A 23,885-nucleotide genomic window follows, 5' to 3' on the forward strand; every position below is an offset into this window, starting at 1 on the left:
TGGTGTCTGTATCCGTCATCACCTTGGTGCTGGAGAGATGGGGCCTGCCCCAGCCTGCCGGGCTGCAAGGGACTCCTGTTGGGAGCAGCTGCATGGGAACCAGAGGCCCAAGAATGGGAGAACCCTATTGACCTGCTGTGAGCAGGAGACGGGGGTGGGGAGGGGGCTGGGGAGGTACCTGTACTCAGCTCTGAATGGGGGCTGGGGAGACACAGACACTGCTGTTGATTGCTGCACTGTGGGCCCCTGGGTTACAGTCTATGCCCAGGCAGCTCCTCCAGTCACTGCCTGTCACATTACTGGATCTTGAGGGGAGCAGCCAGATCACTGCTGCACCCATAGGTGGGGGTGTTGGCCCCAGAAAATGGTAGAAAAGGGGGCCATGTGGGGTGCTGAATAGAAGCTTATTATCTGATAGTCCTATGTAAGCTATTTATGTGGTTGTATAACGTCTGTGTGTGTAGTTAGGAATCTGTAGTCTGTGTGGATCCTGAATATTTCTCTGCATGTGGTTGAGCATTGGGCAGAGCCCGGCCTGTGGACATGCTAATTAGCGAGGCCCTGTGGGACAATGGCACTGAATGGGCCAAGGACACACCTAAAGCATGAGGGCGGACACCTAAGAGCGGCCAGCAGAGAGAGGCTGAGGACCAGGTGATCTCCTGCAGCCAAGAAGAGGCCAGGAAGGAGGGATAAATAGGCCATGTGGTCGATGCCATCTTGGTTCTCAGCTCAGCACTTCATCCCAGAGGCAGCATTGCAGGGATCGAAGAGCCCGAGAGACCTGTGAACCCATCCTGACCCTAGGATGTGCAACAAGAACTCTTAAACAAGCAGCTGTAACATCTCTCCTAGAGGCTGCATCGAGAACTGGGAGATTCGGTGCATGTAACATACTATTCCTTTAACAACCTTACTCTCATGCTTTTCTTTATTGTAATAATAAACCTTTAGGTGTTAGATGCTAAAGGATTGGCTCAGCATGATTTGTGGGTAAGATCCAGAGGGTAAATTGACCAGGGATCTGTGGCTGGTTTCTTGGGACCAGACAGAACTTGTTCGGGGTAGGTGGGATTGGGTGCTAGGACCCCCACCGGTGTATGAGGCCCGGGGCCATCGGGGGCATGGATATTGCTGGGGTGCCGGAGGGGTTTTGCTCGTGAGGCTTCAGGCAGGCAGCTGAAGCGCTCTGTGGGATTGGTTTGTGGCCTGTGTGGAGAGGTCACCAGTCTGGGGGCTGTAAGGAGCCCCGAAGTTGAGCAATTCGCCCTGAGCAGACGCCCTCAGCTGTGCCCAGACACGGCCCGGTCCGTCACACTGCCCCTCAGCCTGCAGGCCTCTCCTCGCTCTCAGCCAGGCCAAGGGCTGAGCCCTGCTGTGGCCTGCCCCAGCCAGCCAGCCAGCCCAGCTAATCCTCCTGCACAAACAGTCCCGCCTGCTCCTTTAGCAAAGCAGAGCGGGCTGGTTGTGGAACTTCTGGGAGACTGAGGTTCAAGTCCCAGGTCTGCTGCAGAGCCCTTGGCCCTGCCACTCCCCTGAGTGGGCCTCAGCTCCCGTCTGTGAAACGGGGACACTGATTCTAACTCGTCTAAGGGGAGCATTTTCAAAGCCCTAAGGGAGTTGGGAGCACAAGTGTGTGACTGTGCTTTGTGCCCACTGCTTGGTGCTCCTAAATCCCCCAGGTGCTTAGTGTGGGAGCTTTTCCGGGCAGGGGCTGCGGCTAGGGTTGCCAGGTGTCCCGTTTGAACCGGACAGTCCAGTATTTGAGCTTTCTGTCCAGGAGATAAATTGAGAAAATATCTCAATTTTCTAAATAAGATGTACTCTAGGTTGTGATGCAATGGCAAGTATGTCTGGTATTTTTATTGACCATCTGGCAACCCTGGCTGCGGCTGCCTCTCACTACTCTGGTGTGGACAAAGCACTGCAGTCATCCCGGGACAACGCCCCCAGAGACGCTCTCCCTCTGGGGCAGGGTCCTTTAATGCTTTTCACACTGACATAGGCTACGGGACAGCCCCTTGGACACGGGCATGAGTGTCCCCGCGGGGCGGTATCCCCCGGACGCTGCGCAATGCAGAGAAGAGGGGTGAGTCCTGGGGGATTGGTGGGACAAGAGACGTTCCGTTATTTTAACCCCACCCGCTATAAAGCAGCAAAACCCTGGGTCCAGGTACTCAAAAGTGCAGGGCTCTGCTTCTGCGGGATTAGCCGCCCCTTCTCGGCTGGGAACACGCAGGCGAAGCATCAAAGGGCTCCCACCCCACTGAGATGGTGACTGCATGTCTCGGGAAGGGAAGAATCCAGCCATGGGGGGGGGGGGGATCCCCTCTGGCACTGACAGAGAGGCCCAGAGACATGCAGAAGGAAAGTTCGGGAGGGAGGGGGCAGAGATACCAGGTAGGGAGGAGGACGGAGGTGCAGCTAACTCTGGTACTCGTGACACCCAGACCCCATCTCTCCCCACCTCCTTGGACCCAGGCAGCACCTGCTCCTTTTTGTCTCCTCTCCCATTGACTGCCGCCCTCCTCACCACCAGGTCTCCCAAAGGTTCCTCTCCCCAAATGTTTCCCACTCCCCTCCCACTGTTCCTCGCTCCCAAATCCCTGGGGTCCTGTCAAACAAACGTCTCTTCCTCCCTCCTGTGGCTGGCACCTCCATGTCCTGTAGACTGGCCCCCCTCCCTTTACTCCATCCTTCACCAACCCTTCCAGCTCCTTGAGTTCCATTTCTTCCAGCCTCCACCCCAACTCCCTACATCTGCATCTCCACCCCAGCCCTGCCTCCCAGCCCCGCCTCTTAGCCCCCGGCCCCAAACCTTCCCTTCCCTGGTTCTTCCCTCCCCAAACTGCCTGTTCTGGTTATTTCTAGGCCAGGGGTGAAGCAGGAGCCATTCTGCTGGGCACTCTGCAAACACAGAACAAGGACAGTCCCAGCCCCACACATCTGGCCCTTGAAGAACAAACCCAGAGGCAGAGGGACCTGGACAGACGGGATGGTGAGGGGCAATTTCCCTCAGCAGCTTGGGCCGTCCTGGCAGAATGGTGTCTCAGTCTCCTAGGAGATCACGGTAGTGGGAACCAACTGTCCATGTTGTGCTAGACAAGGGCGATAGGAAGCCGTTCTGGGGTGCCCCACTAAGCCTGGCGGGCTGGGGGCGGGGCTTTGGGTGCTGTCAGCACGCTGGGCTGCACAGCCACAGTGTACTCCAGGGATTTGGTGGCCAAGTAGTGTAGTGGCTGCACTCCCAGTCCCCTGCCCTGAGCCTCCAAACACCCCCCCCCCCACCTACCCCTGACTCCTGCACCACAATCCCTGCACTGCGCCCCCCCTCACTCCTGGACTCCCTGCCCTGAGCTCCCCACACCCATACACTCCCCAGCCCCCTGTCCTGAGCTCCACCATACCCCTGCCCTGAGCTCCCCATCCTCCCACACTCCCCACCCCCTGCCCTGAGCTCCCCCACATCCTCACACTCCTCATCCCCCGCCCTGAGCTCCCCATACTCCCACATTCTCCATCCCACTGCTCTGAGCTCCCCCACATCTACAGACTTCCCACCCCCCTGCCCTGAGCTCCCCCACATCCTCACACTCCATCCCCCTAACCTGAGCTCCCCACACCCACACACCCCAGCCCTGAGCTCCCTGGATTCCACACATTCAAATTTCTCACAGGTAATTTCCTGTCATTCAGTTTGGACACAGACCGGCTAACCTTGTGAGGAGGGCTTTAAACTAGGCTCGACGGGGACAGGTGAGCAAAGCCCACAGGTAAGTGCTGAATGTGCGGGACTGAGAGATGGGTTGGAAATGGGGGGGATTACGGCCTATAATGGGAAGGAGCAAGGAGGGTCAGGGCACAACAGGGAGGCAAGATCAAATCAGTATCTTAGATGCCTATATACAAATCCAAGAAGTATGGGTAATAAGCAGGAAGAACTGGAATTGCTAACCAATAAATACAACTTTGATATCATTGGTATTACAGAAACCTGGTGGGATGGGACGCACAATTGGAATGTTGGTATGGAAGGGTACGGCTTGCTCAGGAAGGACAGACAGGGAAGAAAGGGAGTAGGGGTTGCCTTGTATATTAAAAATGTACACACTTGGACTGAAGTGGAGATGAACGTAGGAGATAGCTGTGTAGACAGTCTCTGGGTTAAGCTAAAAGGGGTAAAAAACGAGGGTGATATCATGCTAGGAGTCTACTACAGGCCACCTAGCCAGGTGGAAGAGGTGGATGAGGCCTTTTTTAAACAATTAACAAAACTAGCCAAAGCCCAAGATTTGGTAGTGATGGGGGACTTCAACTATCCAGACATATGTTGGGAAACTAACACAGTGGGGCGCAGGCTATCCAATAAGTTTCTGGACTGCATTGGAGACAACTTTCTGTTTCAGAAGGTTGAAAAAACTACCAGAGGAGAAGCTGTTCTGGATTTGGTTTTAAGAAATAGGGAGGAACTAGTTGAGAACTTGAAAGTGGAAGACAGTATAGGGGACAGTGATCATGAAATAATAGAGTTCATGATCTTAAGGAAAGGTAGAAGGGAGACCAGCACAATTGAGCTAATGGATTTCAGGAAGGCAGATTTTGATAAGTTCAGAGAACTTGTAGGTAAGGTCCCATGGGAAGCAAGACTGAAGGGAAAAACAACTGAGGAGAGTTGGAAGTATTTCAAAGGGACGTTGTTAAGTGCCCAAAAGCAAACAATTCCGCTGTGTAGGAAAGATAGAAAATATGGCAAAAGACCAGCTTGGCTTAACAAGGAGATCTTGCATGATCTCAAAATAAAAAAGGAGTCGTATAAAAAATGGAAACTAGGACAACTAACAAAGGATGAATATAGGCAAGCAACACGGGAATGCAGGGGCAAGATTAGAAAGGCAAAGGCACAAAATGAGATCAAACTAGCTACAGGCATAAAGGGAAACAAGAAGATCTTTTATAAATACATTAAAAGCAAGAGGAAGACCAAGGACAGGGTAGGCCCACTGCTTAGTGAGGAGGGAGAAGCAGTAACAGGAAACTTGGAAATGGCAGAGATGCTCAATGACTTCTTTGTTTCGGTCTTCACCGAGAAGTCTGGAGGTGTGCCTAACGTAGTGAATACAAGCAGAGAGAGGGTAAGTTTAGAAGATAGGATACACAAAGAACAAGTTAAAAATCACTTAGGAAAGTTAGATGTCAGCAAGTCACCAGCTCCTGATGAAATGCATCCCAGGATACTCAAGGAGCTGATAGAGGAGCTATCTGAGCCTTTAGCTATGATTTTTGAAAAATCATGGCAGACAGGGGAGATTCCAGAAGACTGGAAAAGGGCAAATATTGTGCCCATCTATAAAAAGGGGAATAAGAACAACCCAGGAAACTACAGACCGGTCAGTTTAACGTCTGTCCCAGGGAAGATAATGGAGCAGGTAATTAAGGAAATCCTATGCAAACACTTGGAAGGTAATAAAGTGATAGGGAATAGCCAGCATGGGTTTGTGAAGAACAAGTCATGCCAAACTAATCAGATAGCTTTCTTTGATAGGATAACGAGCCTTGTGGATAAGGGAGAAGCGGTGGATGTCATATACCTAGACTTTAGTAAGGCATTTGATACGGTCTCGCATGATATTCTTATTGATAAACTAGGCAAATATAACTTAGATAGGGCCACGATAAGGTGGGTGCATAATTGGCTGGGTAACCGTAGTCAGAGAGTTGTTGTTAACGGTTCTAAATCCTGCTGGAAAGGGATAACAAGTGGAGTTCCTCAAGGGTCTGTTTTGGGACCCGTACTGTTCAATATCTTCATCAATGATGTAGATATTGGGATAGAGAGTACGCTTATTAAGTTTGCAGATGATACCAAACTGGGTCGGGTTGCAACTTCTTTGGAGGAGAGGGACATAATTCAAAATGACCTTAGCAAGTTAGAGAAATGGTCAGAGGTAAACAGGATGAGGATTAATAAAGAGAAATGCAAAGTGCTCCACTTAGGAAGGAACAATCAGTTCCATACATACAAGATGGGAAGCGACTGTCTAGGAAGGAGCATGGTGGAAAGAGATCTAGGGGTCATAGTGGACCACAAGTTGAATATGAGTCAACAGTGTGATGCTGTTGCAAAAAAAGCAAATATGATGCTAGGTTGTATCAACAGGTGTGTTGTAAGCAAAACTTGTGAAGTTGTGGTCCCGCCCCAGGGTCAGGAGCATGTCAGGTCTCTTCAGACATGCATGTGCCTATTGGGCCACGGCCCCTGGGTGTCACGCAGCTGGAGCGTGGCATGGCATGTGCTTGCACGTGCACAGGTGTCTGTGTGATCCGTGGGAGGCATGGCCCACGTGCGCGGTCCCTGGTCTCCCTCCCGCCTCCTCCCCCGAACTACTTAATTGGAACTACTTCCCCGGTACGGTCTCCCTGGATGACCCTGCCGACTCCAGTGCTGGAACTCCTTGTGGTGGCCCCTCCGGTGTGCCCAGGTCAGGGCCCTCCAGTCCCGGCTCGCTGCCTCCCGGGCTGGCACGGACCGCCCCGCCCCCCAAGAGTCGGTCGAGGGCAGGGAAGTAGGGGCAGGTGGCAGCCCCTGCTGCGACGCCGCCCCTGGTGGCCATGGCGTACGCCTGCCGCAGCTGTTTTACTTTCAGGTGCACCTGCTCCTGGGTGGCCTGTGTCCCTTTCGGGCCATGGCGGCCGCTATGCGCCCGTAGACGGCCACGTTCCTCCTCCTAGTACAGAGATCATGGACGCTGGGGGCCTGCCCCCAAACCTCAATGAGGTCCATGACCTCCACACTAGACCAGGAGGGTGCGCGCCATCTACGGCCCCTGGCTGGCCCCTGGGTGCTGGGGGACTGGGCGGGGGGACGGCTCGCTGGCACTGGCTGCCTGGCTCATCCTGCAGCCGCTGGTTCGGGGCAGAGACTGCTGGCAGGGCTGGCTCTGGCAAGTGCCGTCTGGCCAGAGTCTACCCCTTTAAGGGCCCCAGGGCAGGGGAGAGGAGAGGAGTTTTCCTGGTTTGGCCCAGAGCAGCCACCAGGGGAACCTGGGGAGGGCTGGGCTCCAGCTACTTCGAATTAAGTGGCTACACAGCCCTTAATTCCAACTACTGAATTTGAATTTGGCGTTACTCCTGGTAGAATGAAGTTTACCTAGTTCGAATTAAGTCCAAACTAGCGGTTTGTATGTGTAGCACCTATGAAAGTTAATTCCAACTAACGGCTGTTAGTTCGAATTAACTTTGTAGTGTAGACATACCCATAGTTCCTATACAACTAACAACTAATGGGTAGTCTCCAGTAGTTTAAATCTTGGGGCATTTGGAAAAGGAGGGGGAGCTACATGTGTGCGGGGTGTATTGTTGCCCTCTGCTGGATGGACTGTAAATGCTTTATGTATGTATCATATGCCCTATAGTGCTAACAGTTAATGGAGATTCTCCTCTAGCTCACACCTGGCATTTTCTAAAGTAATATATGTGTGTGTATGTGCGAGAAAGAGCAAGAGCCTGGGGGCTCCCTCATGTCTCCTCCCCATCCTGATCTGCTTGGCTTAAGTGCAGGAAAGAAGAAGTAGTGAGCTTTGTGTATTTGACATCAGGTGGAAGCAGGGGAATGGAGGACTGGTGGGAACAAGAGCACTTGGCTTCTTTTCCTGCAGACCGAGAGGGGTGGGGACTGGGTTGAGCTATATAAATCAGATGCCGCTCCATGCCTCAGTTTCCCCCTTCATACAATGCCGATGACACAGAGAATGTTTGTAAAGTGCCTTGTTGTTAGCCCATGGGGCAGAGGGGGAAACTCGGTCTCAGAAGCAGACTGGGGGGAGGTAAAACCCTACCTAGGCAGCGCTGGTTCCACTACGTCACGCTGCCAGACCGGTCTGAGTGGGTCCCTCTCTTGGCTGCTCCTCCCCCCAGGAGGAGTGGGTTCCTCTCCATCGGCTGCAGGAACCAGCATTTCAAGGTCTTTGCCAATGGGCAGCCGTTCTGCAATTCAGCTCTGCCGCGGCTTCCAGCAGATCGATACACTGGAGATCGATGGTGCCGTGGTCGGGTCCTGTGCCCAGTTCTGAGCCCGACCGGTGCCGCTGCCCAGACGGAGATGAGTGGCACACACACGACACCCCCCTACGGCCGCCCTCGCAGACCCAATAAACCTCTCCCTTTCGCAGAACGACTCTGCTCCTGCGTGGTTCTGGGGCTACTTGTGTGTGTGTCCTAGACCCCCTTTCTGCTCAGCGCAGATAGAGACTCCTCTGCAGGTAGAGCTGAGTGCGACGCCTGCACTGGGATGGCGTATTGGGATAATGTACTGACAGCTCCTCTGCGCCACCCCTCCTCTTCCTGCCGCTGCAACATCAAATTAACCTTCCTGGTCTGCCCCCGTCCTCCCTCCGGTACCAGGAGACCCCACGCATGATGGGAGGGGCTGCAAACTGGGGAGCAGGCTACTGCAGGGCTGAGGGCAGCAAACCAGCCCCCAGAGCCCTGCAGTGCCTGGCCACGGGGAAGGGGAACTGATGTGAGCAGCATTTAGAGCTGGGGGGGGCTGTGGGGAGGAGGACAACGGAGCCACGAGCAGGACAGGGGGTGAGCCAGCACCAGTGAGTCTCAGGGGGTATGTCTACACTACCCTGCTAGTTCGAACTAGGGGGGTAATGTATGCATACCGAACTTGCTAATGAAGCCCGGGATTTGAATTTCCCGGGCTTCATTAGCATAAAACCGGCGCCGCCATTTTTAAAAGCCGGTTAGTGCGAACCCCGTGCCGTGGAACGAGGAGTACAGATAGTTCGGAATGGCTACGTAGTTCGAACTATCTAGCCCGTGCCGCGTGTAGCCGCGAGGCACGGGGTTCGCACTAGCCGGCTTTTAAAAATGGCGGCGCGGCTTTATGCTAATGAAGCCCGGGAAATTCAAATCCCGGGCTTCATTAGCAAGTTCGGTATGCATACATTACCTCGCTAGTTCAAACTAGCGGGGTAGTGTAGAAATACATACCCAGGGGGACTAGAGCCTCCAGGCCTGGCCCCCGTTGAGAGAGAAGCTCAGAGATTGGAGCTGGGGCAGCCAGGAGCCCCCCACTGCTTTGTGGGGTGCAGAACAATGACTGCTCCGGAGGGGGGAAAGGAAGGTGCCTGCACTGCAGGGCCTCCCTGGAGAGACAGTATCGGTCCCTGGCAGACAAAGGTGGAACCAGTTCCAGGGCCTGGCCAGGAAAGAGCCCAAGTCCTGGGAGAAATCAGGCTCCATGCTCAGCTGTGAGTCCGAGTCCCATAGACAAAAGCGCCCCAGGGCAGTGGTGGATTCTCCACATGTCAATGGGTCTAGTGCAGGCCAGAGGCCTTGCTGGGATGCGCTAGGGCAAAGCCCAGGGCTGGGGCCGGACGGGAGCCCGTGAGAGGCAGCGGGGCGAGTGGGAGGCTCTAACTCTTGCTCCTGGCCAGGAAGTCCAGTGCTGGGTGACACCAAGGCCACGCCTGCACTGCAGGTATTTTGCTCAAGAACAACTGTTCTTGTGCAAAAACTTGTGGCGCGTCTACACTGCACGTGAATTCTTGTGCAAGTAAATTTGCAGTAAAGCATCAGAAAAGAGGGCTTCTTGCACAGGAGTTATTCCTCTCCCCACGAGGAATAAGCCCCTTTTGTGCAAGAGCTGTTGTGCAAGAAGGCAGCGTGGACGGGCACCAGGGGCTTCTTGAGCAAGACACTTTTATGGCTAAAATGGTCATCAGAGCTTTCTTGCACAAGAAAGCGTTCACAATGCCATGGACACTCTTGTGCAAAAGCACATGGCAGGGTGGAGGTGCTCTTGCACGAGACCTTTTGCGCAAGAACTCCGGTGTGAAACAGTTCTTGTGCAAGAAGCCTGCAGTGTAGGGCAGGGAGCAGCCTATGGGGCTACTGGAGCTGCTGGCCGCAGGATGCCCAGTCAGGGAGTGGGGGGGACCCCTAGGAATGGCTCCAACTTCCCAGAGGGGTGGCCAGAGGCAGGACATTTGCCTGGCAGGGTGAGGTGAGGGGGGGGGCAGTGACCTCACAGGGGCTTTGGGCAGCCCTCAGCAGATCAGGCAAAGGGCAGGTGGGGAGGTGGTGACCTCACAGAGGAACCCACATCTCAGGCTGATAAAGGGGGGGGCGGGCCCAGGGGACTTTGGAGACCCCCGGTTGCTTTAGCTCTGGTGCGTCTCCTGCTCACAGTTGCTTTGTCCTCTGTGAGTTCCACATCCGGACAGCGTTTTGCAGAAGGTAAGAGCCCCCAGGGGTTTGGATCCCGCCCGGGGCCGGCTGGGTTCCAGGCAGGCCCAGCCCTCGGTCAAGGGCCAGAAGTGCCTGTGCAAGACCGAGCCGATAAGCAAGGGGCCATTTGGGGGCTGGGGGCAGTCGCTCTGGGGAGCTGGAACCCCTGGATTTCGGTCTGCAGGCTGCGCCCCAAGCTCCCCTTTGCTCCCCTCATTTGCAGCATGGCCAAACACATCAGGCTGTGGTTCCGGAAAGCCCTGAAGATGGCCCCAGGGCCGGTGGGAAGCAGCTCCTCCGTCCCCGCGGGCGGGGAAGCTGAATCCCACCAGCTCGGGGCGACTCGCCCACCGGCCAGGCCCCTCCGGACCTGGCTCCAGAGGCGGCTGGGAAGGCGGGACCCAGCCCAGCGGGGCAGCCGGGTAGGGTGGCTCTGGGGCCTCCTCTGTGGAGAGAAACACCTGCCCCAGGAGCCCAGCCCCCATTACCACCAGGGGGCATCGCCCTGCCCGGCCCCCGGGGACCTGCCAGTCTCCGGGAGCCCCCAGCCTCTCCGCACCAGCCCCTGCAGCTGTGGGTCCAGCTCAGTGAGCAGCAGCGCCTGGGCCTCCAGCTGCAGCCGGGCCACCTCCTGCAGCCGCTCAGACCCAGGTGAGGGGCCGTGAACATGCTGGGCCCAGGGGCTCACCCAGTACACGGGGGGGCAGCCCCAGTGTCTGCCCCGCAGCCAGGGCAATGGATGGGGGCGGGAGCTGCTGCTTGGCTCTCTTGTTCCTGGCGGGGGCTCTGCTGAGGGCGTTGGCAGATGTGAGGGTGGAAGGGGGATGGGTCCCTGCGAGGGGCGTGTGGGGCCCAACCTGCCCTGGGTCCCTGACATGGGGGCGCGTGACCCCTGCTGGCCGCTGGAGTCACCCTGGTCCCTTCCCTCCCGCACAGAGCCCCCCTGCGCCTCGGCGGAGCTCTGCCAGGAGCGGATGGACTCCCGGGTGGAGGAAGGGGCCATCTATGATATTGAAGAGCAGCTCCACACCCGGGACACGGTAGGAACCTTCTCCACACGGGGGGGGACCCGAGATTGTCCGGCCCCTTCCCAGCACGTCCCCCCCTCCGGGAGGGGCTTGTCCCTGGGGATCCCCCTGGGGCCCCTTCTCCTGCATGACCTGGGCCCCCCAAGCTGAGGTCTCTTGTCATGCACCAGCTGGGCCCCCACAAGCCTGAGGAAGCAGTTGGGGGGGGGAGTGTGGGTGCTTGGACAACCGGCAGCTCCCACCTCCACTCCTGGGAGGCCTGAGCCCTGCAGCTGTCCGTGGGGGGCAGGCAGGCCCCAGGCTCACAGACTCTCTCTGGGGTGCAGAGCCCAGCCGCCCTGCAGCGGTTCCTCCTGGCCGTCCCCCCCGCCTGCCTCGCCGCCCTCCAAAGGGGCGAGGACACCCTGGCGCCGCGCTGCTGCAAGGACACCATGATGGCCAGGATCGTGGTGAGCGAGTCGCGGCGGCCGGGAGGTGGGGAGGGGATACGTGGGGTGGACAGGGGTCTGCCTGGGCCATGGCGGCGGGTGGGGGTGCTGGAAATGGGATGGGTGGGGCCAGGAATGCTGGAGGGGGAGGGGGAGGTGGACATGGGGAGGGTGCGTGGGGATGCTGGAGGAGGGAGGGACACAGAAATGGGGCAGGTCTGGGGTGCTGGACAGGGAGGGGGATTCGGAACAGGGAGGGGTCTCCCCGTGCCATGGGGGGGGGAGCTGGAAGGTTAGCAGAGCGGGCTGCTGAGGATGCGCCTGGGGAGCAGGGATGAGGAGGTTCAGAGGCTGGTCACCAGGGCAGTGAGGGGCAGGAGACGGCCTGGGGACAAGGATTGAGCTGGTCCCGGTTTGGGAGGGGGGTGCTGGGAGGGGCCCTGTGCCGGGCAGGGGGGCTACAGGCCAGCGGGAGGCAGTGGGGTTGGATCCTGCTGGGTGGGGGCGCTGGCCGTGTGAGCGTCTCTTGGGGGCCCCAGCCTCACACGCCCCTTTGTCTCCTTGGGTCTCACAGGAGATCATGGAGGACTCCCCCACCCCACTGGTCTTGGCCGACTGCCTCAACGCCGCCTGCAGCCTCAGGTACCGACCCCCCCCCGCCGGCTCCCCTCCAGAGCAGATCCCCTGACCAGGGAGTGGGAAAGTCTCTGTCTCCTGGGCTATGTCTAGACTGCAAGCCTCTTTCGAAAGAGAGCACCCAGTGAGTCTGGATGCTCTCTTTCGAAGAAGCCCTAGTTCCATTCAAGAACGCCTTCGTTCGAAAGAAGCACTTTCCAAAGAAGGCGTTCTTCCTCGTGAAATGAGGTTTACCGCCGTGGAAAGAAAAGCCGCGTTCTTTCGATTTAATTTCGAAAGAACGCGACTGCAGTCTAGACGCAGGTGATGTTTTTTCGGAAAAAGGCTACTTTTCCCGAAAAACCCCCTGAGTCTGGACACAGCCCTGCTGCTGAATTAACAGTCTCTGCCCCTCTCTCCTGCCAGCACCTTGCAGCCTCCCCTACAGGCCCAGCTCCTGAGCCCCCTGCTGAGGGCGGCCGTGGGACAGACTGTGTCTGGGGACTGGCAGCAGGAGCCCATCCACACACAGGTACGTCCCTCCGGGCCCTGCTCCCGGGCTGGGCTGGAGCTCCAGAGAGGAGTGGGGGTGGGGGCAGAGGGAGAGAAGAAGCTGCAGGTTTGAATCCTTCCCTCCAGGTTTCCCGTTGCTCTCCCTGGGGGCCCGTCCCTTCCATGCCCAGCCTGGGCTCCTCCCTGCTCTGCGAGGCGGCTCAGACCCTGCTCAAGGCTGCACCCTGGATTCCCCAACCCCCCTCTGACCCAGGGCTCCCCCTTGTCTTGCAGCAGTTCATCCGGGCCCTTCCCGTCGACCTCCAGGCCCTACTGGCAAGCCTCCTCGCCGAGTCCCCAGACACCGTCAGGCTGCAGCTGATCATGGAGGTGAGCCCCGTGGGGGGGACGGGGCCATTGGCCCTGCTTCCTCGGGGGGCCGAGAGAGGAGCTGTGTCAGTGGCTGGGGGGGGGCACAGTCTGAGAGGAGCCCCAGGCTCTGCCCAGAACCGGCGCCTCCCTACGGGTCCTGACCTGCCTCTTTCCCCCCCAGCACCTGAGCCCGTGGCTGGAGTCCCGCCTGCCCCAGGAGCGAGCCAGGGCCCTTGGCAGCACCACGGCCCTGCTGGGAGTCGCCACCACCCTCCCGGGGTTTGAGGTAAGTGACCTCGGAGCCGGGGGGTCTGGGGCTGCAGGGCGCGGGGCTGGGAGCGTCCCCGGGAGGCAGAGCTGGGAATGGGCCGGGAATGGGCCGCGTTCTCCTTTCCCCGGGGAGGGGCGACCCTGGGCCTTTCCGGGGGGCACCTGGGCCCCAGACTGGGGAGTGGCCGTCAGTGGATCCCCTTGTTCCACCCCCGGAGTGACCCTTCAGTCGGGGCCATTGCTCAGGGTTGTCTCCTCGCAAGGCCGGCCCCGCCCCGCCCCGCCCCGCCCCGCCCCGCCCCGCCCCGGGAGGTGTCTCTGTCCATCCCCCGAGCTCAGAACCGCCTCGGCGGCCGTTAGCATGGGACGTGCAGCCCCAGGATGCTGAGGGACCCCCCCCCCTCTTCTCTCCCCTCAGAACTCCGCCGACTGGCCGAGGATGGGTCACCACGTGGCCCAGCTGGGCCTTTTTATTTCGGACCCATCCGAAGACGTCAGCCGGCTGGCCCGGAAGGGGGTGCACAGCCTGTACCGAGTCCTCCTGCACCACAGGGGTAAGGAACCCAGCCGGGACCTGGGCCCCAGGGACACCCTGAGGGTGCCGGCGGCGGGGGGAGGGGACCCAGCCCTTTCCCCCCAGACTGGCCCAAGGGGGGATGCGTCCCTCTGTGTTCCCCTTCTGCCCCCTGTGCCCCTCCATTTGCCCAGGGATGCCTGCAGGGACCCGTGGGAGGGGAAGGGCTCAGACCTGCCAGCAGAATCACCCTGGTTTGTCTCTTGCAGGCCTCAACATCCACCAGGCAGAGGACCTGTGGTGCAGGCACTACTATAAGGAGAGATGGGTCCTGGCGCACAGCAACACCGTGCGGGTGGGAGAGGTAAGGACGCGCTGCCAGGGCAGGGCAGGGCTCGGGGGTGGGGCTGGCTGGGGCCCTCGTGCGGGTAGGACGCGGGGTGGGAAGCGGGGAGTCGCTGATCGAATGGTCGATGCATTTTCCCTCGACTATTCGAGCCGTGGACAGGGCGGCGCTGCCCCTTTGTGACGCTGTCCCGGCGTTTCAAAGGGGCGGCGCTTCCTAGGGGCAGCGCCGCACCTTGCCCCGGTTCTCCCATAGAAGGGGAAGCAGGGCGGGACGGGGGGCAACACTTTTTGATGGAGGTCGCTCCAAGATGTTGGCCAGTGGCCTAGGGCTGCTCTGTTGTGCGGAGGGGGGTGAGGTCTGGGAGGGTCTTGGGGGCAGGAGGAAGGTGTGACCTGGGGCAGGCGTTGGGGTGCAGGGTGAGGAGAGCGTCTGGGTGCAGGGTCTGGAAGGGAGTTTGCAGAAGGAGGAAGCTGTTTTAGCCCCAGGAGTTGGGGCCGGGCTCTGGGCCGTCAGCTGAAACCTCCCGTGCTCTTGATTTCAGGTCTTTGGGCAGCTCTTCACGCCAGAGCAGGAGAACTGCTTTTTAGACAAGGCTCTGCTCGCTGCCCGCTCCCCCCTGAGGCGCCCCAGCCAGGCCGGGCTGGTCCTGGCCCACGCCCTGCATGGGCAGGCCCATCAGCTCCTGGGATACATGGTGAGCAGCCGGAGCAGATGCAGGAGAGTGGGGCAGGGCCAGGGTCTCCTTCCCATCCCCTCAGGGAGTCCCCCGCCCCTTTCCTCATGCTGCCCCCACCCCACGTCCCTGCTGGGTGGGTCAGAAGCTCACCCTGCGGGCCTGACGGGGGGTGAGCAGAGAGCAGAACAAGTCTCAGCGCAGGGGGGAGGAGGGTGGAAATGCTGGGGGGGGCCAGTACCCCTGAGTCCCCAGGGATGAATGTGACGGATTCTGCTTCCCTTGCAGCAGGAAGACAGCCAGTGAGAGCACAAGGAGCTGAGGAGCCAGCAGCTGCGTCCCCCTCCCCCCAACCCTCCCAATTGTATAGAATGTATTTAAATTCTGATTAAATAACGTTTCAAAAAACATTTGGATCAGGCTTTGTCAATAATGTTTAATGGGGGGGGGGGGCATTTTGGCAAGTGGTCAAGGGCCACATTTCTACCGAGGAGTTTGGGGTCTGGGACGGGGCGGTTGGGTGCAGAAGAGAGCTGAGGGGAGGAGCCTGGGTGCGCACCGTCCATTGCATCATCACGCGGCGCCATTGTGCTAGTGCTGGAGCTTGGGTGACTGGTTTAATTGGAATGTTTACACAGATTAGGTGTTTTAACTTTAGGAAACTTCATTTTAAATAAGGTAAAATGTTAATTTCTGTCTCCCACAAAGGGTTTCAAAGTTTTCTTTATTAAAGGCAGGGATGAGGAACCTTTTTTGTCTCCAGGGCCACTGACCCCCAGAAAAACCAGTTGGGGACCACACACGAGAAAAGCAAAATACAAAAACCCTTCTTCCAAAACCCACAAGCCTCACTGAGGTGAGGGGAAGGGACAGGGAGGACTGAGGTTCAGGGATCCCTCATTTTTGGCCCCCCCTCAGATTGAGAGGGACCCGCAAATGCCACTCTCCCTGGAACCCAGGAGAGTTAATCTGTGCTGGGGCTGGAGTGCCAGGGGAGTGAGATGTCTCAGTCGGGGCCACATTCGTGAGGCTTGTGGGGGGGCGGGGGTTGGAGGCGCCAGGGACGCATTCAGATAGAGCAGGGGAGCCGGCAGGGACCCTGAGAGGAGAAGTGGGAGTGAGAGCCCAGCCGGGGAGACACAAGGAAACCAGAGTCAGTCTAGTATCTCTCAGGCAGCTGGGGTAGACACCCCCCACCCCAAACCCCAGCCTCCTGTTGGATCCTCCTCCCACAGTTAACTGCCTCTGAGTCTGCACCCAAACTCCCATCGCTGCCCTGAACCTGTCCCAGAGCCTGCAACCCGCAGCCTCTCCCGCGCCCCACTCCCCAGCCATCCTGCACCGTAACCCCAGCCTCAGGCCAGCGAACCTGAGTGAGGGTGGGGGAGCCCAAGCAGCAGAGGGAGGGGGGAGTGGAATGAGTGGGGGCGTGGCCTCAGAACAGGGGCAGGGGTAGGTGCGGGGAAGGGGGCGGGGCAATGGTAGTGGCCTCTAATGCCCACACCCCTCCCTTCGGCATCGCTTATGTCCCATGTCCGCCCCCTCCTGAGCCCACAGCCGGTGCCAAGGCCTCGTGCCCAGGGCGGGGTCGCCCCTGTGAGCTGCCAGCCATACTGGGGAGAGGCGAGAGGGTCTGGGCTGCTGTGTCCGTTGCTGGCTCCTGTCAGGCCTTTGCACCAAGTCCTGGTGCAGCCTGAGCAAACCTGGGTCCTTCCCTGCTCCTCCAACACCACCTGGGCAAAGGGAGGAGAGTCCCCAACAGCCTCTGTCACTTCGGCCTCCTGTCGGGGGAACATGCCCCCTGCAGCATGATCCCCTGTAGATCTAGCCCTCTGGGCACTCACCCAAGGTCTCTACACGGCAGCTGCTCTGTGCCTAGTGCTGGCACTGCAGAGCCATTTGCCACTTTGCACCCGACTGTCACCAGGTCCTTTCCATTTGCAGGGCCGGCCACATCTCCTGCCCACTAGGCCATTGGCTGCACCCTCGTCTCGCTCCTCCTGGTGTCTGTATCCGTCATCACCTTGGTGATGCCCCAGCCTGCCGGGCTGCAAGGGACTCCTGTTGGGAGCAGCTGCATGGGAACCAGAGGCCCAAGAATGGGAGAACCCTATTGACCTGCTGTGAGCAGGAGACGGGGGTGGGGAGGGGGCTGGGGAGGTACCTGTACTCAGCTCTGAATGGGGGCTGGGGAGACACAGACACTGCTGTTGATTGCTGCACTGTGGGCCCCTGGGTTACAGTCTATGCCCAGGCAGCTCCTCCAGTCACTGCCTGTCACATTACTGGATCTTGAGGGGAGCAGCCAGATCACTGCTGCACCCATAGGTGGGGGTGTTGGCCCCAGAAAATGGTAGAAAAGGGGGCCATGTGGGGTGCTGAATAGAAGCTTATTATCTGATAGTCCTATGTAAGCTATTTATGTGGTTGTATAACGTCTGTGTGTGTAGTTAGGAATCTGTAGTCTGTGTGGATCCTGAATATTTCTCTGCATGTGGTTGAGCATTGGGCAGAGCCCGGCCTGTGGACATGCTAATTAGCGAGGCCCTGTGGGACAATGGCACTGAATGGGCCAAGGACACACCTAAAGCATGAGGGCGGACAGCTAAGAGCGGCCAGCAGAGAGAGGCTGAGGACCAGGTGATGTCCTGCAGCCAAGAAGAGGCCAGGAAGGAGGGATAAATAGGCCATGTGGTCGATGCCATCTTGGTTCTCAGCTCAGCACTTCATTCCAGAGGCAGCATTGCAGGGATCGAAGAGCCCGAGAGACCTGTGAACCCATCCTGACCCTAGGATGTGCAACAAGAACTCTTAAACAAGCAGCTGTAACATCTCTCCTAGAGGCTGCATCGAGAACTGGGAGATTCGGTGCATGTAACATACTATTCCTTTAACAACCTTACTCTCATGCTTTTCTTTATTGTAATAATAAACCTTTAGGTGTTAGATGCTAAAGGATTGGCTCAGCATGATTTGTGGGTAAGATCCAGAGGGTAAATTGACCAGGGATCTGTGGCTGGTTTCTTGGGACCAGACAGAACTTGTTCGGGGTAGGTGGGATTGGGTGCTAGGACCCCCACCGGTGTATGAGGCCCGGGGCCATCGGGGGCATGGATATTGCTGGGGTGCCGGAGGGGTTTTGCTCGTGAGGCTTCAGGCAGGCAGCTGAAGCGCTCTGTGGGACTGGTTTGTGGCCTGTGTGGAGAGGTCACCAGTCTGGGGGCTGTAAGGAGCCCCGGATTTGAGCAATTCGCCCTGAGCAGACGCCCTCAGCTGTGCCCAGACACAGCCCGGTCCGTCACACTGCCCCTCAGCCTGCAGGCCTCTCCTCGCTCTCAGCCAGGCCAAGGGCTGAGCCCTGCTGTGGCCTGCCCCAGCCAGCCAGCCAGCCCAGCTCCTCCTCCTGCACAAACAGTCCCGCCTGCTCCTTTAGCAAAGCAGAGCGGGCTGGTTGTGGAACTTCTGGGAGACTGAGGTTCAAGTCCCAGGTCTGCTGCAGAGCCCTTGGCCCTGCCACTCCCCTGAGTGGGCCTCAGCTCCCGTCTGTGAAACGGGGACACTGATTCTAACTCGTCTAAGGGGAGCATTTTCAAAGCCCTAAGGGAGTTGGGAGCACAAGTGTGTGACTGTGCTTTGTGCCCACTGCTTGGTGCTCCTAAATCCCCCAGGTGCTTAGCGTGGGAGCTTTTCCGGGCAGGGGCTGCGGCTAGGGTTGCCAGGTGTCCCGTTTGAACCGGACAGTCCAGTATTTGAGCTTTCTGTTCAGGAGATAAATTGAGAAAATATCTCAATTTTCTAAATAAGATGTACTCTAGGTTGTGATGCAATGGCAAGTATGTCTGGTATTTTTATTGACCATCTGGCAACCCTGGCTGCGGCTGCCTCTCACTACTCTGGTGTGGACAAAGCACTGCAGTCATCCCGGGACAACGCCCCCAGAGACGCTCTCCCTCTGGGGCAGGGTCCTTTAATGCTTTTCACACTGACATAGGCTACGGGACAGCCCCTTGGACACGGGCATGAGTGTCCCCGCGGGGCGGTATCCCCCGGACGCTGCGCAATGCAGAGAAGAGGGGTGAGTCCTGGGGGATTGGTGGGACAAGAGACGTTCCGTTATTTTAACCCCACCCGCTATAAAGCAGCAAAACCCTGGGTCCAGGTACTCAAAAGTGCAGGGCTCTGCTTCTGCGGGATTAGCCGCCCCTTCTCGGCTGGGAACACGCAGGCGAAGCATCAAAGGGCTCCCACCCCACTGAGATGGTGACTGCATGTCTCGGGAAGGGAAGAATCCAGCCATGGGGGAGGGGGGGGATCCCCTCTGGCACTGACAGAGAGGCCCAGAGACATGCAGAAGGAAAGTTCGGGAGGGAGGGGGCAGAGATACCAGGTAGGGAGGAGGACGGAGGTGCAGCTAACTCTGGTACTCGTGACACCCAGACCCCATCTCTCCCCACCTCCTTGGACCCAGGCAGCACCTGCTCCTTTTTGTCTCCTCTCCCATTGACTGCCGCCCTCCTCACCACCAGGTCTCCCAAAGGTTCCTCTCCCCAAATGTTTCCCACTCCCCTCCCACTGTTCCTCGCTCCCAAATCCCTGGGGTCCTGTCAAACAAACGTCTCTTCCTCCCTCCTGTGGCTGGCACCTCCATGTCCTGTAGACTGGCCCCCCTCCCTTTACTCCATCCTTCACCAACCCTTCCAGCTCCTTGAGTTCCATTTCTTCCAGCCTCCACCCCAACTCCCTACATCTGCATCTCCACCCCAGCCCTGCCTCCCAGCCCCGCCTCTTAGCCCCCGGCCCCAAACCTTCCCTTCCCTGGTTCTTCCCTCCCCAAAGTGCCTGTTCTGGTTATTTCTAGGCCAGGGGTGAAGCAGGAGCCATTCTGCTGGGCACTCTGCAAACACAGAACAAGGACAGTCCCAGCCCCACACATCTGGCCCTTGAAGAACAAACCCAGAGGGAGAGGGACCTGGACAGACGGGATGGTGGGGGGCAATTTCCCTCAGCAGCTTGGGCCGTCCTGGCAGAATGGTGTCTCAGTCTCCTAGGAGATCACGGTAGTGGGAACCAACTGTCCATGTTGTGCTAGACAAGGGCGATAGGAAGCCGCTCTGGGGTGCCCCACTAAGCCTGGCGGGCTGGGGGCGGGGCTTTGGGTGCTGTCAGCACGCTGGGCTGCACAGCCACAGTGTACTCCAGGGATCTGGTGGCCAAGTAGTGTAGTGGCTGCACTCCCAGTCCCCTGCCCTGAGCCTCCAAACACCCCCCACCACCTACCCCTGACTCCTGCACCACAATCCCTGCACTGCGCCCCCCCTCACTCCTGGACTCCCTGCCCTGAGCTCCCCACACCCATACACTCCCCAGCCCCCTGTCCTGAGCTCCACCATACCCCTGCCCTGAGCTCCCCATCCTCCCACACTCCCCACCCCCTGCCCTGAGCTCCCCCACATCCTCACACTCCTCATCCCCCACCCTGAGCTCCCCATACTCCCACATTCCCCATCCCACTGTTCACCAGGTCCTGATGAAATGCATCCCAGGATACTCAAGGAGCTGATAGAGGAGCTATCTGAGCCTTTAGCTATGATTTTTGAAAAATCATGGCAGACAGGGGAGATTCCAGAAGACTGGAAAAGGGCAAATATTGTGCCCATCTATAAAAAGGGGAATAAGAACAACCCAGGAAACTACAGACCGGTCTGTTTAACGTCTGTCCCAGGGAAGATAATGGAGCAGGTAATTAAGGAAATCATATGCAAACACTTGGAAGGTAATAAAGTGATAGGGAATAGCCAGCATGGGTTTGTGAAGAACAAGTCATGCCAAACTAATCTGATAGCTTTCTTTGATAGGATAACGAGCCTTGTGGATAAGGGAGAAGCGGTGGATGTCATATACCTAGACTTTAGTAAGCCATTTGATACGGTCTCGCATGATATTCTTATTGATAAACTAGGCAAATATAACTTAGATAGGGCCACGATAAGGTGGGTGCATAATTGGTTGGATAACCGTAGTCAGAGAGTTGTTGTTAACGGTGCTAAATCCTGCTGGAAAGGGATAACAAGTGGAGTTCCTCAAGGGTCTGTTTTGGGACCCGTACTGTTCAATATCTTCATCAATGATGTAGATATTGGGATAGAGAGTACGCTTATTAAGTTTGCAGATGATACCAAACTGGGTGGGGTTGCAACTTCTTTGGAGGAGAGGGACATAATTCAAAATGACCTTAGCAAGTTAGGGAAATGGTCAGAGGTAAACAGGATGAGGTTTAATAAAGAGAAATGCAAAGTGCTCCACTTAGGAAGGAACAATCAGTTCCATACATACAAGATGGGAAGCGACTGTCTAGGAAGGAGCATGGTGGAAAGAGATCTAGGGGTCATAGTGGACCACAAGTTGAATATGAGTCAACAGTGTGATGCTGTTGCAAAAAAAGCAAATATGATGCTAGGTTGTATCAACAGGTGTGTTGTAAGCAAAACTCGTGAAGTTGTGGTACCGCCCCAGGGTCAGGAGCATGTCAGGTCTCTTCAGACATGCATGTGCCTATTGGGCCACGGCCCCTGGGTGTCACGCAGCTGGAGCGTGGCATGGCATGTGCTTGCACGTGCACAGGTGTCTGTGTGATCCGTGGGAGGCATGGCCCACGTGCGCGGTCCCTGGTCTCCCTCCCGCCTCCTCCCCCGAACTACTTAATTGGAACTACTTCCCCGGTACGGTCTCCCTGGATGACCCTGCCGACTCCAGTGCTGGAACTCCTTGTGGTGGCCCCTCCGGTGTGCCCAGGTCAGGGCCCTCCAGTCCCGGCTCGCTGCCTCCCGGGCTGGCACGGACCGCCCCGCCCCCCCAAGAGTCGGTCGAGGGCAGGGAAGTAGGGGCAGGTGGCAGCCCCTGCTGCGACGCCGCCCCTGGTGGCCATGGCGTACGCCTGCCGCAGCTGTTTTACTTTCAGGTGCACCTGCTCCTGGGTGGCCTGTGTCCCTTTCGGGCCATGGCGGCCGCTATGCGCCCGTAGACGGCCACGTTCCTCCTCCTAGTACAGAGATCATGGACGCTGGGGGCCTGCCCCCAAACCTCAATGAGGTCCATGACCTCCACACTAGACCAGGAGGGTGCGCGCCATCTACGGCCCCTGGCTGGCCCCTGGGTGCTGGGGGACTGGGCGGGGGGATGGCTCGCTGGCACTGGCTGCCTGGCTCATCCTACAGCCCCTGGTTCGGGGCAGAGACTGCTGGCAGGGCTGGCTCTGGCAAGTGCCGTCTGGCCAGAGTCTACCCCTTTAAGGGCCCCAGGGCAGGGGAGAGGAGAGGAGTTTTCCTGGTTTGGCCCAGAGCAGCCACCAGGGGAACCTGGGGAGGGCTGGGCTCCAGCTACTTCGAATTAAGTGGCTACACAGCCCTTAATTCCAACTACTGAATTCGAATTTGGCGTTACTCCTGGTAGAATGAAGTTTACCTAGTTCGAATTAAGTCCAAACTAGCGGTTTGTATGTGTAGCACCTATGAAAGTTAATTCCAACTAACGGCTGTTAGTTCGAATTAACTTTGTAGTGTAGACATACCCATAGTTCCTATACAACTAGCAGCTAATGGGTAGTCTCCAGTAGTTTAAATCTTGGGGCATTTGGAAAAGGAGGGGGAGCTACATGTGTGCGGGGTGTATTGTTGCCCTCTGCTGGATGGACTGTAAATGCTTTATGTATGTATCATATGCCCTATAGTGCTAACATTTAATGGAGATTCTCCTCTAGCTCACACCTGGCATTTTCTAAAGTAATATATGTGTGTGTATGTGCGAGAAAGAGCAAGAGCCTGGGGGCTCCCTCATGTCTCCTCCCCATCCTGATCTGCTTGGCTTAAGTGCAGGAAAGAAGAAGTAGTGAGCTTTGTGTATTTGACATCAGGTGGAAGCAGGGGAATGGAGGACTGGTGGGAACAAGAGCACTTGGCTTCTTTTCCTGCAGACCGAGAGGGGTGGGGACTGGGTTGAGCTATATAAATCAGATGCCGCTCCATGCCTCAGTTTCCCCCTTCATACAATGCCGATGACACAGAGAATGTTTGTAAAGTGCCTTGTTGTTAGCCCATGGGGCAGAGGGGGAAACTCGGTCTCAGAAGCAGACTGGGGGGAGGTAAAACCCTACCTAGGCAGCGCTGGTTCCACTACGTCACGCTGCCAGACCGGTCTGAGTGGGTCCCTCTCTTGGCTGCTCCTCCCCCCAGGAGGAGTGGGTTCCTCTCCATCGGCTGCAGGAACCAGCATTTCAAGGTCTTTGCCAATGGGCAGCCGTTCTGCAATTCAGCTCTGCCGCGGCTTCCAGCAGATCGATACAGTGGAGATCGATGGTGCCGTGGTCGGGTCCTGTGCCCAGTTCTGAGCCCGACCGGTGCCGCTGCCCAGACGGAGATGAGTGGCACACTCACGACACCCCCCTACGGCGGCCCTCGCAGACCCAATAAACCTCTCCCTTTCGCAGAACGACTCTGCTCCTGCGTGGTTCTGGGGCTACTTGTGTGTGTGTCCTAGACCCCCTTTCTGCTCAGCGCAGATAGAGACTCCTCTGCAGGTAGAGCTGAGTGCGACGCCTGCACTGGGATGGCGTATTGGGATAATGTACTGACAGCTCCTCTGCGCCACCCCTCCTCTTCCTGCCGCTGCAACATCAAATTAACCTTCCTGGTCTGCCCCCGTCCTCCCTCCGGTACCAGGAGACCCCACGCATGATGGGAGGGGCTGCAAACTGGGGAGCAGGCTACTGCAGGGCTGAGGGCAGCAAACCAGCCCCCAGAGCCCTGCAGGGCCTGGCCACGGGGAAGGGGAACTGATGTGAGCAGCATTTAGAGCTGGGGGGGGGCTGTGGGGAGGAGGACAACGGAGCCACGAGCAGGACAGGGGGTGAGCC

At 57.7% G+C, this 23,885-nt stretch overlaps 1 long non-coding RNA gene across 1 annotated transcript; it reads left to right on the forward strand.

The window, feature by feature from the left end:
• The first annotated feature begins 11,588 nt into the window (after nucleotides 1–11,588).
• Nucleotides 11,589–13,457, forward strand: LOC149521598 (uncharacterized). The gene is made up of 4 exons (XR_016347819.1): nucleotides 11,589–11,713; nucleotides 12,267–12,334; nucleotides 12,734–13,189; nucleotides 13,353–13,457. It is a non-coding gene; the product is annotated as an uncharacterized LOC149521598 (long non-coding RNA).
• The last annotated feature ends 10,428 nt before the right edge of the window (nucleotides 13,458–23,885 follow it).

The sequence above is a fragment of the Pelodiscus sinensis genome, chromosome 25, assembly GCF_052426305.1.
Source record: "Pelodiscus sinensis isolate ZL-2025 chromosome 25, ASM5242630v1, whole genome shotgun sequence".
Lineage (NCBI taxonomy): Eukaryota > Metazoa > Chordata > Testudines > Trionychidae > Pelodiscus > Pelodiscus sinensis.